The sequence below is a fragment of the Halichoerus grypus genome, chromosome 15 (assembly GCF_964656455.1).
Source record: "Halichoerus grypus chromosome 15, mHalGry1.hap1.1, whole genome shotgun sequence".
NCBI lineage: Eukaryota > Metazoa > Chordata > Mammalia > Carnivora > Phocidae > Halichoerus > Halichoerus grypus.
This window is the reverse complement of record NC_135726.1, coordinates 13,608,046-13,626,014: the sequence shown is the minus strand read 5'-3', so window position 1 is coordinate 13,626,014 and position 17,969 is coordinate 13,608,046. Positions and strand designations below refer to the sequence as shown.

Below are 17,969 nucleotides of genomic sequence, written 5' to 3'. Positions count from 1 at the left end.
GAAAGCAGGAGCAGGTGGGGTGGGTGCAGAGGGAGAAGCAGGCTTCCTGCTGAGGAGGGAGCCTAATGTGGGACTCCATCCCAAGACCCTGGGATCATGACCTGAGCCAAAGGCAGACCTTTAACCCACTGAGCCACCCAGGCGCCCCTTACTTCTGGTTTTAGGTCTCTTAAATCTCTCTTAATCTTTTCATGCCATTGACTTGTTGCAGAAATAGTTGTCCTGTGAAATGTCCCTAAGTGGGTTTGTTTGCTTCCTTGTGGTGTCATTTAACTGGTTCCTCTAAACCCCAAATGTCCATTAAATGGAATTTAGCTCTAGAACATGCATTTTTCAACAGGGATGATACTAGAAATTTTACATTATTCCTTTTCTTTCTCAATCTTGTATTTTGAGTCCATGTTTCCCTCCAATTTTATTTTAATGTAATCCTTTATTATCCTTGAAAGTGTTGTGTTGATCATATTTCTCTTCAACAAAAATATAGACTGAAGTGGCAGACTGCTAGGTATTCTAACACCCATTCTCCACTTCTTTTCCAGTATTAAAATGCCTGGACAGGAACCCCTTTTCATGTGAATTTCTCAACTTGGGGTCCTAGACTATTCAGATAGAATACATTTGAACACCAAACCCCTGTGAAGGAATGTCCATGGTTACAGATTCTTAGGGGGAGAGTTTTGTTTTTTTTTTTTTCTTCTTTCCAGAAGCCAGACCAAGAAAGATTTTTTTTTTTTTTAATCCATCCTTTCATTCAACCTTAACATTTGGAGAGTCCTGACTTCGTGCAGAGTCTAAATTTTGTCTCCCTGCCTTACATGGGCCTAAGGCCTCCGCTCCTCGTGTTAAAATCCAAACCCTTGGATTGCTGAACTAGTACCAGGATAAGTGTACTCTTATTGTCCTAGTTTTCAGTCCCTCTTTACTTGTGTTCCTTGGGAGATTCCCTTATTGCCTTGCAAGTTTAGCTCTGAATCTGAAAATGTTTGTTAAATTTGATCCAGCATATCTAGGTGTTTTGAAGGCCAAATATTTTCACGTTATCTAGTTTCTGATATGGTGATAGAAATTCCCATGCTTGTAGCTCCCTCCAATCTGATGCTTCCTCCTTCCATTCTTTCCCGCAGGAATCCTTGTTCCAATGCAGATAAAATTCCCTGTCATTCCCAAATTCTTTAGAATGTTCCTTTACCTCTTTGCCTTAACTATAACTTGGCTGTTCCCCCAGAAACACTGCCATGCCTAGAGCCAGTTTGAACTCTCTCTCTGAGAGTCTTGCGATAATTATCCTTCTTTAAAATATAGGCTACATTATTTTATACCCTTTCAACATTTCTGTGGATGACCTAACTAACCCACACCCTAACCTCAAGTCCTCCTGCCTGTCTTAAACCCGAGCTGCTATAAATCCTACCCACTTTTGGCCTCCCATTCCCATAGCTGCACCTTTGTTTTTTCATCATCATCCTGAACTAGACCATTTTAGGAATCTTAAACCTTGATGCACTGTATACTCCTCTCAGCCCGCTTGCCCTCCCAACTCTCTCGCAAGTTTACACCTTGACTTTGTTCAGCCCTCTAATCTCTCCATGTCTTTCTCCTGGTCCATTCACTCTCTTGCACTGTTACTCTTCTTTCTGCATATACCCCATGGTGCAACACTCACCCACGTTCTTGCCAGCTACTTCAGCTTCTTCGATTCCTTATCTTTCTATAGCATTTACCATGCAAAGTCTCTACCTGGGATTAATCTGTGAGGCTTCTCCATCTCTATAGTTAAAATAAAAATAAGATAAATTGGTGCCAATGGTGCATGGTCTTCGGCCTCACTGGGCCCTCTGCACTGTGTCAGCAACCCTTTTACAAATACTGGACCAGTGACTCCTTAGAAGCCTTGAGCTGAAGTTGGCAGAGCACATATAAAAGGACCTTAAGGGTCTGCATTGCTGCTTAAGAAAGCCATTTACTGAACATGTTGGGCTTTATTTGAACAAGAAAAAAACTTCATTTGTGTTTGAGCCATCAAATATTTGGGGATTCATTTGTTATAGCAGCTACCGTTACCTTAATTAATGCAATAAGATATCATTTTGAATTTTTTTATTAAAGATTTTATGATTTTACTTATTTATTTGAGAGAGAGTGAGTGAGCACGTGAGTGGGGGGGGGCAGAGGGAGAGAGAAATCTCAGACTCCGTGCTCTGTGTGGAGCCTGACAGGGGGCACGATCTCATGACCCCAAGATCATGACCTGAGCTGAAATCGAGAGTCCCAATGCTTAACTGACTGTGCCACCCAGGTGCCCCCCATTTTGATATTTTAATCAGTAAGAAGAGAAAATTCTATTCAGAAACAGTAATACAAAATTTAATCCCTTTGTTTTAAAATACATCATTAATGATACAAGTAAAAATCATACATCCTCGGGGCACCTGACTAGCTTAGTCAGTAGAGCATGTGACTCTTGATCTCAGGGTTGTGAGTTCAAGCCCCACGTTGGGTGTAGAGATTACTTAAAAATAAAATCTTGAAAAAAAACATACCCTTGAATAAACATGTCTCCAAAAAAAATATGCAGTGGCCAATAAGCTTATAAGAAGATGTTTGACATCATCATTGGTCATTAAGGAAATGCAAATCAAAACCACAGTGTAATATCACTTCTCACCCACTGAAATGACTAACAAAAACAAACAATAAGGTAACAGGTGTTGGCAAGGCCATGGAGAAATAGGAACTCTTGTATGTTGGTGGTAGGAATGTAAAATGGTATAGTTGCTGTGAAAAACAGTTTGTTGATTCCTTGAAAAGATAAACATACAACTACTAGTAATTCTACTTCTAGGTTTATATATATCCGAAATAATTGCAAAAAGGAATGTAAATAGAACCTTGTTCATAAATATCCTTGGCAGCTCTATTTACAGTAGCCAAAAGGTGGAAACAACTCAAATGTCCATCAACAGATGAATAGAGAAACAAATTATGGTATATACATATAATGGAATATCATTTAGCTATAAAAAGGAATGAAGTACTGATACATGATACAACTTGGATGAGCCTTGAAAATATGCTAAATAAAAGAAGCCAGACACAAAAGGTCACATATTGTATAATTCCTTCTGTATGGAATATCCAGAAAAGGCAAATCTATAGAGACAAAAAGCAGATTAGAGATTGTTACAGGGGATTGGGGGGGATAGGGAGTGATAACTTAATGGATATGGGGTATTCCTCTGGGGCAATGAAACAGTTTGAAATTAAGGAGAGGTGGTTGCACAACATTGTAAATACAAAAAATGCCACTGAATTGTACAGTTTTAAATGGTTAGTTGTATATTATGTGAATTTTCCCTCTAAAAATAAAAGAGATAAAGAAAAGAAAAAGAAAAGAAAACAACTATAAAACTATAAAGAAAAAAAGAAAAAGTTAAACCACCTATAATGCTCATGCCTAGAGAGGATCACTATTCCTATTTGGCTGTGCTGGATTTCCTTCTAGATTTTTTTAAAATTATGGGATTATACTAGATACATTGATTTGTAAAATATGTTATTTCGTTTAATAAATCATACATCTTCAGTATTTTTAAAATGGCACATAATAGTGATGGAAATTGTCTGTATCTTGACTGTATTAATGTTAATATCCTGGTTGTGATATTGTATTACAGCTTTATAAGATGTTATCATTATAGGCGGAACCTAGGTGAAAAGTATATTGGATCCTTCTGTATTATTTCTCTCAACTGCCTGTGAATCTACAATTATCTTAAAAAATTAATTATAAAAATATCACACTAGCCAAAATCAGTTTCTTTTTTCTTTTTTTTTTAAGATTTTATTTATTCATTATTCATTTGAGAGAGAGAGAGAGAGCACAAGTGGAGGGGAGAGGCAGAGGGAAAGGGAGAAGCAGACTCCCCACTGAGCAGGGAGCCTGATGTGGGACTCGATCCCAGGACCTGGAGATCATGACCTGAGCTGACGGCAGACGCCTAACTGACTGAGCCACCCAGGCACCCCGAAAATCAGTTTCATTAAAAAATATAGAATATGGAACTCATGAAACTTATATTGGAAAATGGCATTTTTCCAGGCTTTTTAATTTAATTTTTTGAATAGGTGATATAGTCATAAGGCTTAGAAAATTTAAAGTATAAAGAGTCATGTAGTAAAAGTCCTCCTTTCATCGTTATTCCTCATCTCCAGTCCAACCTGCCTTATTCCCTTATGGGGTCATTGTTTTTAGTGTCTCATGTATCCTTCCACGGAATATAGGTGTATATAAACAAATTTGAATACAGGTTTATATATTCTCCCCTTAATATGAAAGATAGCATGAATCCAGGTCTTGTACTTTGTCTTTTTTCTTTAAATATACATATATGTGTATGTGTGTGTATGTATAATATATATAATGTATGTGTGTGTATGTATAATATATATATGAATTGGGGAGCTTTCCATATATGCACACAGAGAAATTTCTCTCTCTCTCTCTTTCTCCTGCTACATAGGATTCCATAGTATGGTTATATCATAATTGTTGCCCATCAATTTTGCCCATCGCTAAGGGATTAGTTAATAAATAAGTTAACTGCTTATTTGGAAGACACCAGGAGAGGAGCCCAGGGATAGAGCAACTTTCCCCATGAATCAATGGCAGCAGATGTGGAGGCTGCCAGCAGAGGCTTGTCTGGAGGGTGAATGGGAGAGCCCACCAGGTGGAAGAGAACATCAGCCATCCTCTAACATAGAATGCAGCACTTCTAGAAGTTGTGAGAATGACCCTAAGGCTCTCCCCCAGCCCACCACTTCTCCCTCAGGCTCCACACTCAGCCCTCCCCCTTCCACAGCTCCCTTCCAGTATTTCTGCCTCAGCTGCCTTCTTGTTAAGAACCATCCAATCCCAGGGGTTCCCATCGACTAACTCCTCCCTTTCTGAGGCCATCTTATCCATATTTCAGTAACCATAATTTGATGGCTCCCAAATGTACATTTCTAGTCTAGACTTCTGAACTTCAGACTTGCACATCCAACTGCCTTCTCCCATCTAAAAAGTACCACCAATTCCTCATTTCCACTTGTGTCTTCCCAAATCCGGCCTTCTTCCGCTATTCCCTCTCTCAGGAAATGGCATCTCCATCCCAACGGCACAAGCTAGAAACCTAAGAGTCATCTTCAACACCTCCTTCACTTGAATTTCCCCGTATACTCTCAAATATCCCTTAGATCTGGCCATTTCCATCTCCTATAGACTGCTCACTCTAATCCACATTACCACTGGCTGCTACAATCTCTTAACTGGTCTAACAACATCTATTCTGCTCTGCCATCCTCTCAACATTGCAGCTGAAGTGTTGTTGCTTTTTAACTTGAAATCTGATTTTGTCACCTGCTTAAATAATAACTTTCCATTGCTTTTAAAATCAAACAGAATCCCTAGCATGGCCTTCGGGGTCCTCCATTGTCTGGTTCTGCCTGCTTTCCTCCATTTTCACCTTGCACCAGGCACCTGCTAGCTTTTGGGGCTTTCCTACTGCACAGTCCTTGCCATCAGCCTTTTGCTCACACTCTTCCCTCTGTCTGTATCATTAACTTTGATTCATTTTTCAAAGCACAACTCGTAGGTCTTCCGTAGACCCTCAGCTTAGGTCAGCTTTCTTTTCGTCATTGTTCTTTTTTTTTTTTTTTTTTTTAAGATTTTATTTATTTATTTGACAGAGAGAGCAAGACAACGAGAAAGGGTACACAAGCAGGGGGAGTGGGAGAGGGAGAAGCAGGCTTCCTGCTGAGCAGGGATCCCAGGACCCCAGGATCATGACCTGAGCCAAAGGCAGACGCTTAACGACTGAGACATCCAGGCGCCCCTTCTTCATTGTTCTTACCTTCTTTTGTTATTATATATTTCCTTGAGTGGTTCCAACATTTGATTAACATTTGTTTCCTTCATTAGGCTGTAAGCATCCTGAGTCTAGGAACTGGCCTGTTTTTGCTTATCATTGTCACACAGCAATTAAATTCCGAATCAGTGAATTACTGCTGGTGCCATGGCAAGAGTGAGGGGCCTCTTTACCACCTGTAGCTACTACCATACCCTGGGAGATAATGTAGATCACAGTCCTATCTCTCAATTCCTGGGGATGCTGCAGAGGAGGAAGCATCCACCAGCCAAGAGCTTATTCTCTGGAGGCAGGGAGATCTGGGCCTGTTTGGGTGCTGCCATTTGCTAGCTGTGGATTCTTGGGCAAATCCCTGTATTTCTCTGAAGCTTAGTTCCCCAGTCTCTAAAAGAGGGTTACCACCTACTTCAAAAGGTTATTATTTTTTTGTCACACTCATTATGCATAATATTTTTCAAAAATATTATCTAATAAGTTGCCCATTTTGAAAGTTTTTGATTGTCCCCATAGTGTCTTTTTTCAGCCTTTCTTTGTTGAATCTAGGATCCAATCAAAATTGGATCCAATCCCATTGCATTTTGATGTCCTAGGTCTTTAGTCTTTAAACAATACACTTGTCTTTAAAAAATGTTTGTCTTTTATGATATTGGCAGTTTTGAAGTGTCCAGGCCCATTGTCTGTAGAATATCCATGTTCAGCACTTGACGGCTGCTTCATGATTATATTCAGGTTAAACAATTTTTGGCAGGAGGACCACTTCAATGATGGTTTGTACTTCTCCATACACTCCACCAGGAGGCATGGAATACCAGTTTGTCCCATGATTAGTGATGCTAAATTTAATCACATAGTTAAGGTGGCATTAACCTAACAAAGTTGTGAAGGGTATTAAATGAAGGAATGTACCCAAAGGGTCTGGCCCATAAACCTTTTTTCCTGCCCATTCCCCTTCAACCTTCACTTTGGGGCAAATACACAACATTTCTGACTATACTTTCCCACCACAAGTGCCTCTTGGGGGGATTGTTAGTTATCACTAACTTGAAACTATTTTTTAAAGCGTATTTTTTTAAAGAGTTTTATTTTTTTTATTAAAGATTTTATTTATTTATTTATTTATTTGCCAGAGAGAGAGAGTGGGAGAGAGAGAGAGTGTGAGAGTACAAGGAGGGGGAGTGGCAGGCAGAGGGAGAAGCAGGCTTCCTGCTGAGCAAGGAGCCAGATGTGGGACTTCCAGGACCCTGGGATCATGACCTGAGCCAAAGGCAGACGCTTTATCGACTGAGCCCACCCAGGCATCCCAAAAAGAATGTTTTATTATGAAACTTTCAAACAGAAAAGTGGAGAGGGTAATATAATGAATCTCAGTGTATTCACCATCCAGTTCCCTAAATTATCACCATTTTGCCAATTTGTTTCCCCCTTTTCTGGGGCATCTTAAAGCAAATCCAAGATATATAAATTCATCCGTAAGTACTTTAGTATGGTACATCATTAACAGAGACTATGTATGTCTGCTTGTATTCATATTTATACATACATATTTATACAGACATACAACACAACCATGATGACGTTGTAACATCTAACAAAATTAAAAATAACCCCTTAATGTTATCTAAAAACGAACCATATTCAAAGCTTTGGAATAACTTTTGAGTTTTATTTTTTGAGCCTCTCTTTTTCTTAAACAGAGGTCCTCAAGTGGAAGCACTGCACAGACTGTTACACAGACTTTGATCTTACCATTTTTAAAATACATTTGTTTCTCTAGGCAAGGCAGATGTGTAGTTAAAAGCACAGATGAACCAGTCTGTGGAGGGGCAGCTCAAGAATTCATAACTTTGATAAGCACCCAGGCAATGGAGACTCAGCCTATAGCTGCCTTAGAAGTTAGTTATAGTCATGAGAAATGAGAGGTGTGGTTAGAAAGTCTCAAACAGTTTTCTCATGCTTTCCTCCTGGATTTATCATGTTGATGTGGAATTTGTTCAGTCAGCCATCAGATATTTATTGAGCATCTGCTATGTGGGCAAACAAGGTGGAAACATCCTGTCAGAGGATGGACGATGGAAAAGAAACATGCATATAACTAAGATGACTTTACATACTGAGAAGCATTGTAAAGAATTATGAAAGAAAACAGACCCTAGTTTTCCTTGTTTTTTAATCTTTACCTCCCTTCCTTTTTCTTTCTTTCTCTCTCCTCTCCTTCCCCCTGTCTTCTCCTTTCTACCTCCCCTTCCCTTGGACCTTAACTAGCATGACTCACAGGCCTTACAAAGATAGCTCTCAAAAGAACTGTTTCAACAGCTACCAAAGTAAGAGTGCATCAACAGTCATGAGAAAGAAGCATGAAAACCCCAACAGAACCCATCCATTCCAGCTGCAAAGTTTTGCAGCAGTTACAGATAAAGAAAATTGCAACTGGGAAAATATCCTAACCATAGGCCCCTCTCTTCTGTGCTCTATATATAAAGACTCCAATTCTGCTTTAGCTCTGGCAGTTACATCATTTTGAGGGACTGCCTGATACACATGAGCTAAATATCTGAGTCACTTTAACCTCTGACTCACTTCAACTCATTTTTGTTCATGGACAGAATAAATGAGACATCATTTGCAGGGAGACTTGTGGGAAAATGTCTCTGAAGAGGATTCGTTTGAGGATCTCGATGAGAAGGAGATCAGCTTGAGATAATTTGGGGTAGAATGTTCTAAGTATAAACTACAGGTGCAAAGTCCAGAAAATTGGCAGAAAGAAGAGAACATGGATAGAAGTGAGTGAATGAAGAGAGAGGGACTGTGTGGGCTGGGAAGCCCCTGGAGATTTCTCTTCTCTTTGTTTTAATGGCTTTCTGAGATGTAATTCCTATACAATTTATCCATTTAAAGTATATAAATAATCCATTTATAATGGATATTATATCCATTTAAAGTATATAATATATAAAGTATATAAATCCATATAAAGATGTAATTCCTATACAATTTATCCATATAAAGTATATAATTCAATATATAATTTAAAGTATATAATTATATATAAAGTATATAATAAAGTATATAATTCAGTATATATATAAAGTATATATATAATAAAGTATATAATTGAGCACCTGGGTGGCTCAGTTGGTTGGTTAAGCGTCTGCCTTAGGCTCAGGTCATGATCTCAGGATGCTGGGATGGGCCTGCATTGTTGGGCTCCCTGCTCAGCAGCGAGTATACTTCTCCCTCTCCCTGACTCCCCCCACCCCCACTCCTGTGCACGCTCTCTCTCAAATAAATAAAGTCTTTAAAAAAATTAAGTATACAATTCAGTGGTTTTTAGTATATTCACAGCATTGTGTAACCATTACCACCATCAATTTTAGAACACTTTTTATCACCTCCAAAAGAAATCTCATATGTCATGTGGTGACTGTATGTTTAACCTTTTGAGGAACTGCAAAACATTTATTATTTGCCTTTTTGATGTCAGCCATCATAGTAGGTATCTAATTGTGGCTTTGATTTGTGTTTCCCTAATGACTAATGATTTTGAGCAACTTTTTCATGTGTGCATTAGCCATTTGTATATCTTCTTTGGAGAAATGTCTGTTTGCATCCTTTGCCCATTTTTAAATTGGATTATTTTTCTTTTTATTGTTGAAGTGTAACAGTTCTTTGTATATTCCAGATACAAGTTCCTTATCAGATGTATGATTTGCAAATATTTTCTCCCATTCTCTGGGTTATCTTTTCTCTCTCTTGATGGTGTCCTTTGAAGCATTGAAGTTTTTAATTTTGATGAAGTCCAACTTATCTCTTATTCCTTTTGTTGCTTGTGCTTTTGGTGTCATATCTAAGAAACCATTGCCTAATCAAAGATCATGAAGATTTATTTTTATGTTTTCTTCTAAGGATTTTATAGTCTTAACTCTTATATATAGGCCTATGATTCATCTGAGTTAATTTTTGTATATGGTGTGAGGTAGGGGTCCAACTTCATTCTTTTACATATGGATATCTAATTGTCCCAGTGCCATTTTTTGAAAAGACTATTCTTTCCCCATTGAGTGGTCTTGGCACCCTTGTCAAAGGTTATTTGACCATATATGCAAAGGTTCATTTTTGGACTCTCTATTGTATTCCATTGATCTATTTGTCTATCTTTATACCAGTACTATATTGTCTTTTTTTAAAAGATTTTATTATCTATTTATTTTTGAGAGAGAGAGAGAGTGCATATGTACGCGAATGGGGCGGGGTGGGGGCAGGGAGAGAATCTTAAGCAGGCTCCATGCCCAGCGCAGAGCCCAAATGGGGCTCGGTCTCATGACCCTGAGATCATGACCTGAGTCAAAATTGAGAGTTGGATGCTTAACCAACTGAGCCACCCAGGCGTCCCTAAGATTTTATTTTTAAGTAACCTCTACACCCAATGTGGGGCACAAACTCACAACCCTGAGATCAAAAGTTGCATGTTCTACTGACTGAGCCATCCATATTGTCTTAATTACTGGAGCTTTGTAGTAAGTTTTGAAATTGGGACTTCTTCCCCACAATATTTTAGGATCAGCTTGTCAATTTCTGTGAAGAAGCCAGATGACATTTTGGATTGTTTGCTAGTATATAAAAATAGAATTGGTATTTGTTTATTGATCTTGTATCCTGCAACCTTGCTAAACTCCTTTATTCTAATATTTTTTAGTGGATTCCTTAGGATTTTCTATATATAAGATCATGCTATCTGCAAATAGAGATCATTTTACATCTTCCTTTCCAATCTGGATATGTTTTATTTCTTGCCCACTTGACCTTCATAGAACCTCCAATACATTATGAAATAAAATGGTGAGAATGGACATCCTTGTCTTATTCTTGATCTTGGGGGTGGAGGGAGCATTCATTCTTTTACCATTAGGTATGATGTTATCTGTGGGTTTTTAATAGATGCCCTTTTTCCAGTTTGAGGAAGTTCCCTACTATTTTTAGTTTATTGATTATTTTAATCATGAAAGGCTTTTGGATTTTGTCAAGTACTTTTTTTTTTACATCTATTGAGATTATCAAATGGTTTTTTGTTTGTTTCTGGGTTTTTTTTTGTTTTTTTAGAGAGAGAGCATGCACCAGCGTGCACATAAGCTGGCAGGAAGGGGCAGAGGGAAAGAGAGAATCTTAAGTAGGTTCCATGCTCAGCATGGAGCCTAACCTGGGGCTCAATCTCACAACCCTGAGATCATGGCCTCAGCCGAAATCAAGAGCCACGCACTGAATCAGCTGAACCACCTAGGTGCCCCAGGTTTTGTTTTTATATTCTATTAGTGTGATGTATTGCATTACTTGATTTTCTGATGTGAAATCAACCTTACATTCCTGGGATAATTCCCACTTAGTCATGGTGTACAGTCCTTCTTACATGTTGTTGGATTCAGTTAACTAGTATTTGTTGAGGCTTTTGCACCTATATTTATAAGAGATACTGTTAAGTGGGGGTTTTTGTAACATGTTTTTCTGGTTTTTGTCTCAGAGTAACACTGGCCTTATATAACAGGTGGGAGATACTTCCTCCTCTTCATTTTGGAAGAGTTCAAGAGGATTCATATTAATTCTTTAAATGTTTGGTGGAGTCTATCAGTAAAGCCATTTGGGCTTGGGATTTTCTTTGTGGGACGTTTTAAATTACTAATTCAGTCTCTTGTCAGTCTTTCCAGACTTTCTATTTCTTTTTGAGTTATTTTTGGTAGTTTGTGTCTTTCTAGGACTTTGTTCATTTTGTCTTTTATCTAATTTGTTAGCATATGGTTGTTCATAGCATTCCTTTACCATCTTTTTTATTTTTGTAAAGTCAGTAGTAATATCCCTGCTTTCATTCTTGATTTTAGTAATTTTATTTTATTTTACTTAATAATTTTTTTAAAAAAGACTAGTTTGGGTTCTATTCCAAAACAGACATTAATAGAAATACTGAAAATATTGAAGCATTGAAAACACAAATATTTGGCCTCTAATATAAAGATGAGAACTTACTCATGTACTGAGGACCAAATATACATAAAGCACTGTATAAAAACAAAGTGTTTACATTGGACATCACTTCTTGGTGAAGGTATCTGAAAAGGGAGAAGCCTGCAGTGTTGATTTGTACTCCTTATGCCACCAACACTGCCAGGTCTCTTCAAAACTTCTGTTGGCTTCTTTTTGTGCCCTTTATTTCCACTATCATCTATCACCCTAGTCCTGGACTTTTTATCTTCTCATGCAGATCATGGCAGGACTGTCCTAACTGATCTCACTGACTCCTGTCTTTCTCTCCTGAAAGCTATCCTGCTCGCCATTACCAGATTAGTCTCCCTAAAATGTTACTTTCTTGGTGTAGTTACCTTCCTAGAGATCTTTAGACAGTCAGGCACTGGAAAAAAACCACCTGGCCCCTCCTTTCATAGTCACTCTTTGATATCAATATTCTCCAACAAATTGTCTTAGACAGATGATCTTTGATCTCAAACTGGCCATATTCATCCGCCTGTTTGTGTTTGCTAATGGTTTTCACCTATCTGCCAAATCTTAGGTGACCTTCAATACCAATGTCAGTTCATCTCCTTCCATAAAACCAGTTCTAATTATTGACATTTCTTTGATTTCCAATTAATACATTTGTAGAAGTTCATATTACTTGATTATATGTTCTTTAGTTTTGGGTACCAAACTATATTCCTGCCCAGTACAGTGTTCTGCAACTGCTGTCTTGAATAAGGTTTGAATAATGCAAGAATTGAATAATGATGATCTTTGTCTTAACTTTTAAATAAAACAAATTTCCGTAAATAGAATTCTCTCCACTTTAAATATGTCTCCTGCAATGTTCTCATAAACCATTTGCACCAATTGTTGCTTTTTTGCAGGGAGTATTAGAACAGAATAAAAGATAATAATTAATAACAAATAAATTTTAACTAAACAACTAAAAATAGTTCAGCGTAGTCTGGACACCTTTTTTTTCTCCTTTAATAAACACATTGGGTCATATAGAGTTGCCATTTTTTTGTATGTTCAAATGGTAAAATATCATTTCGTATACAATTTCATGTAGCTCAATTTAATACATAGTAAAATTATTAATAAATTTTCTAGTTATTTCTAATTCACATATGGAATTAAAGTGAACTATCTAGTTAAGTTTAAGAATCACTTTTTTATGTATATTAATTTGACTCTTCAGTTGAGATTTTGATAAATAAGCTTCATGAGAGCTTAGGTTTAAAAGTTTTGAGGTGTTTCCTTCTATACATCATTTTTTTTTGGGAAAATACACAAATTTCCAGGTTTTCTTAAGAAGCACATTTAAATGTAATAAGGTTGAAGTCTTGATATCTTCTTATTCATTTCCATTTTCTTTAGATATCTGTTCAGCTTGATTTTCTTAAATTTTTTATTTGCACATCCCTTTCAGGAAAATTTTTTAAAGAACTTTTTTTTTCTTTTTCTAAAGAAATCCCCTAAATAAAGGATGTAAGACTTAAACACAAAGGGAACCATGACCACCTGTGGGACTCAATAGGGATTCAACTGCCATGCTTAGGGGTCAGCATGAGTCTTAGGATTCTTTGCTTCTTACTCAATTTAGATATCAGAATGTCAATTTATTCATTTCTGATGAAAAACTGAATTGTCACTGATTGGAAATAGTAATGCAAGTGTAATCTAGCAGTTATTCTTTTTCAGAAGTCAAGCCACATGAGAAATCAAACTACAATAGGTGGTAGATTTTAAGATACTGATTCAATTTCTTTCATAATTATAAGTTACAAGCCTACTTATATTTTCTGTTTCTTCCATAGTCAATTTAATAAATTACATCTTTCTTTAAAATATCCATTTTCTCAGGGTGACTGGGTGGCTCAGAAGGTTAAGTGTCCAACTCTCGCTTTTGTCTCAGGTCATGTCGAGCCTGCTTAAGATTCTTTCTTTCCTTTTCCCTCTGCCCCTCCCCACCTAAATAAACTAAAATGTCCGTTTTCTCTAAATTTTCAAATACCATAAAGTTGTTCATGATAGATTTCTATTTTTCAAGTTTCTGATTTTCTGTAATTGTATCCCTTTTTTCATTCTGTCATAGTTTATTTTTTCAATTTTAGTAATTTTAGTATTCTTTTTTTATTATTCCATCTAGCTTAAGATTGGTAAATTTTTCTGCTTAGAGATTTGGCTAAAAGCCATTTGGAACGCAATCACTAAGCAAGTATTTGCCATATGGGTGGCACTTGATTCGTTCACATGCTACACCCTGTGAACACATGCAGCTCTTCAGAAACCGGCATAATTTGCAGCTCCTCTTGCCACAGTAATATCACTATTAGAAATACATGTCAACTTAATTTCTGAATCTCTGCTTTATCCCCTACCTCCCATCTGCCACCCCACTTGACCCAGCACTTCTGAGCTGTTGGCTTTGAGATTCAACTTCCCTTGTTTCTCTCAAACAGGAAACTTTTAAATGTTGTTTCTTTCTTATCTGATTCTCTATTTTTTTTAATATTTTATTTATTTGACAGAGAGAGAGAGCACAAGTAGGCAGAGTGACAGGCAGAGGGAGAAGGAGAAGCAGGCTCCCCGCAGCAGAGATCCCAGTGTGGGTCTCAATCCCAGGACCTGGGATCACGACCTGAGCCAAAGGCAGACACTTAACTGACTGAGCCACCCAGGCGCCCCTTACCTGAATCTTTAAACATGTCACTGTGTTTCTCAGAATAGAAGGTTCTGTGATTAGCCTTTTTTTCTAAGTATTACATGAAGAATGAGCTCTTTACATATAATACAGATAAGATCAAGGTTTCATTTATTAAACATTTAATGGATGCCAGGAACTGTGCTAGGCATCAGTTATAGCACAGTGAACAAGATAGTTTCTGCCTTCAAAGAGCTCAAAGACACATACATTGGATGGTTTTATTATATTGTAATAAGTGCTGTGATAGTAGAAATCCAGTACAGGTGACACTGAATAGAGGCCTAAGGGTCAAGCTGGGAAAAACTCCCAAAGGAGATGTTTTAGTTGAGAAGGGATTAAAAAATAACAAGCCAGAGAAGTTGGGGGTGGGACAGAATAGCATATTCTAGGTGGGAGAAATAGCATGATCTAAGATCCAGACATATATGTAGCACACTGGTAGAACTACAAATTTGAGATGGTAGGAAAGTACAGTCTAAGAGGGAGTGACAAGGGAAGGATATAAGAGCCAGATCACGAAAGGCTATCCAAACTGTATTAAGAAATTTGGACTTTCTGAACTTTCAATACAATGTAGATTGTATTTAAGTGGGAAGCTTGGAGGCAGGAAGACCAGTCAGTGCTTCAGGAGAGAGATGGTGATGGCATGAACAAAACAGGGTGAGGATTTGGAGGGACAAAGAAACGGAAAGAAATTGAACTTAAGAAATGTTGATGGGGTAGAATCGACAGTTGTTGGTGACTGACTGGTGGAAGAAGTCAAGGGAAAAGTCCAGTTTTTTTGATTTGGCAACAGATTGAAAAGGTGCGGAAGAGACCCAGAAGGGATAAAGATGTTTGGCATGGTATAGGTTGGAGGAGGGGAAAATCATGAATGTGATGTTTGGACATACTGAGTCTGAGGTATCTTTTGAGATATTCAAGAGGCGTCGATCGGTGATTGGATTTACAGATCTGGAGCTTAGAGAAGATATACATCAAAGATATATTTATATATATAATCTGCATGTAGGTGGTTTTTAAAAACTACGTGGGCATAAATTAGATAGTCTAGAGAGAAAGCATAGGGTGGGAAAAGAAGAGGATCTATGTTGTGCCTTAAGTAACTCCAATATTTAATAGCTAGGTAGAAAAGAATAATTCTACAAAAAATTGAGAAGTGGCTAGAGAAATAAGAAAACTAGGATATAGTGTCTCAAGAAGGAGAAGTTCTTGATCACGTTTGTTGCTGAGAGTTCAGGTGAAATGAGAATTGGAAAATGTCCATTGAGTGAATGAATAACATGGAACTTTGTTATTGAGACCAGTTTAGAGAAGGGGACAAAATCCAGATTGAAGTGGGTGGAGGAGGAAATAGAAGGTGAGAAAATAAAAAGCCGATGACCATGGACAACCCGTAAGAGCAGTTTGGCTGTAGGTGAGGAGAGGCCAGTACAGATGGTCCCCGACTTCTGATGGTTCAACCTAACAATTTTTTGACTTTATCATGGTGTGAAAACAATATGCATTCAGTAGGAACCATACATCAAGTTTGAATTTTTATCTTTTCTCAGGCTAGCGATACATGGTTCAGTTCTGTTGTGAGCCTGGACGGGGGCGGCGAGCTGCAGCTCCCAGTCAGCCACACCATTGCGGGGGTAAAGAGCCAATACCCTGACAAGCATTCTGTACCCATACAACCATTCTGTTTTTCACTTTCAATACAGTATTCAATGAATTAAAGGAGATATTCAGTTCTTTATTATAAAATAGGTTTTGTGGGAGATGATTTTGCCCAACTGTAGGCTAATGTAAATGTTCTGAGAATGCTTAAGGTAGGCCACGCTAAGCTATGATGTTCACTTAAGGGTATTACATGCATTTTGACTTATGATATTTTTTGACCTAGGATGGGTTTAACCCCATTGTAAGTGGAAGAAGATCTGTAGTTGGATAAGGATATGGGAACGAGAGAGAATTTTTTTCAAGATGAGAGTATACTGACTTAAAAATCCAAAGAGAAGGATTCAGTTGAGGAGAAGTTGAGTCGAGAGGGAGTGAATACTAAAAATACACAGTTCTTGAAAAGGTGAGGGGATAGAATCCAAAGCTCTGATAGTGGGAGCTTCAACAGGATAGTGGCTCCTTCAACAGGAGACAGAACAGTCTCTATCTTGTAACACAATATAAGGAGGAAGACAGAATGCTCGGGGAGCTTCAGACGTTCACAGTGAATGAGTGGAGAAGTCCAGTATCAGATGGCTTTTTTCTCTGGGGAGGAGGAGAAGGTATGCGACCAGAAGATGACCGGGGAAAGTTCTTATGCTGAGGGGGAAAGAGTTGTAGGTGAGTGGTGAAGTAATCACAGATTGATGTGGGCGATCATAAAGCCCCTGTGTATTAACTGCCTGCGTGCAATCTCCTCCATTCCGCATTTGCCGGCCTGAGTTCGGGAGGAGGCAAAAAGAAACCAGAGTGTTGGGGTCATCAGGGTTAGGGTTGCTGAAGACACCTCAGCATTTCTCACACTGGTCTTTCTCGAAACATTCTCCTGATGGATGTTAATAGGTATACTGAGGGGGAAAAACAAAACCTCCTTGGTCAAAGAAGTTTGGGAGAGACGCTGTCTGCTCTTTTCCATTCTTAATATGCACATGAACGTATTTGAAGTTCTGAGGGTCTTGAGTTTGAAAATCTGGTTAAATTTAGTTTTGTCAACTTTTTCAAGCTCATTTGCTTTCAGAATGCTGTGTGTGTGTGTGTGTGTGTGTGTGTGTGTGTGTGTTTGTGTGTGTGTGTGTATAAACTGCATCTGTTAAAGTCTCATTGTTTGGTTTATCTCATCGTTTGATTAGGTAATCAGGAGTTCACCACACCCCTACTTAAAAGGACAGGAGCCTTTATCCCTTTCATCCAACATGTTTACATTATCTGTCGTTAGCCATTTAAATCCATATTGATTTAGGGTGGAACAATAGCATACTTTTTCTGAAACACACCTCATTCTTCATGAACAGCGGTGCTATGTGCCTGTTCCACTTGTTCTCAGTTCTTCTCATAAACTTGAAAAACAGTGTGTTCTTCCAGGACCATAAGAAGCAATCTTGAAATGTGGCAAGGCAAACAGGGCCAGCAGCCATCCCAAATAGTTAATAGTGCTGGCAGGGAGGGTGGCAATGAGAGTCACTTGTATTATTATTTATTACTATTATTTATTATAAGTAACATTTTCATAGGTGCTTACAGTGTGTTATTTTGCATAATCACATTTAATTATGGTTGAGCAAGGTACAAATCTTATTGGTGACAGCAAGGAACATAGTTTGGGGGGGACGACAAAAGACATGTTAACGAAAATAGAGAGGAGC

General features: G+C 38.0%; 1 protein-coding gene across 2 annotated transcripts in view; it reads left to right on the top strand.

Moving 5' to 3' along the window:
- The window catches only part of LOC118524070 (uncharacterized), a 112,926-nt gene that overhangs the window by 6,651 nt on the left and 88,306 nt on the right, over nucleotides 1-17,969 (top strand). The gene's annotated exons all lie outside the window — the stretch shown is intronic.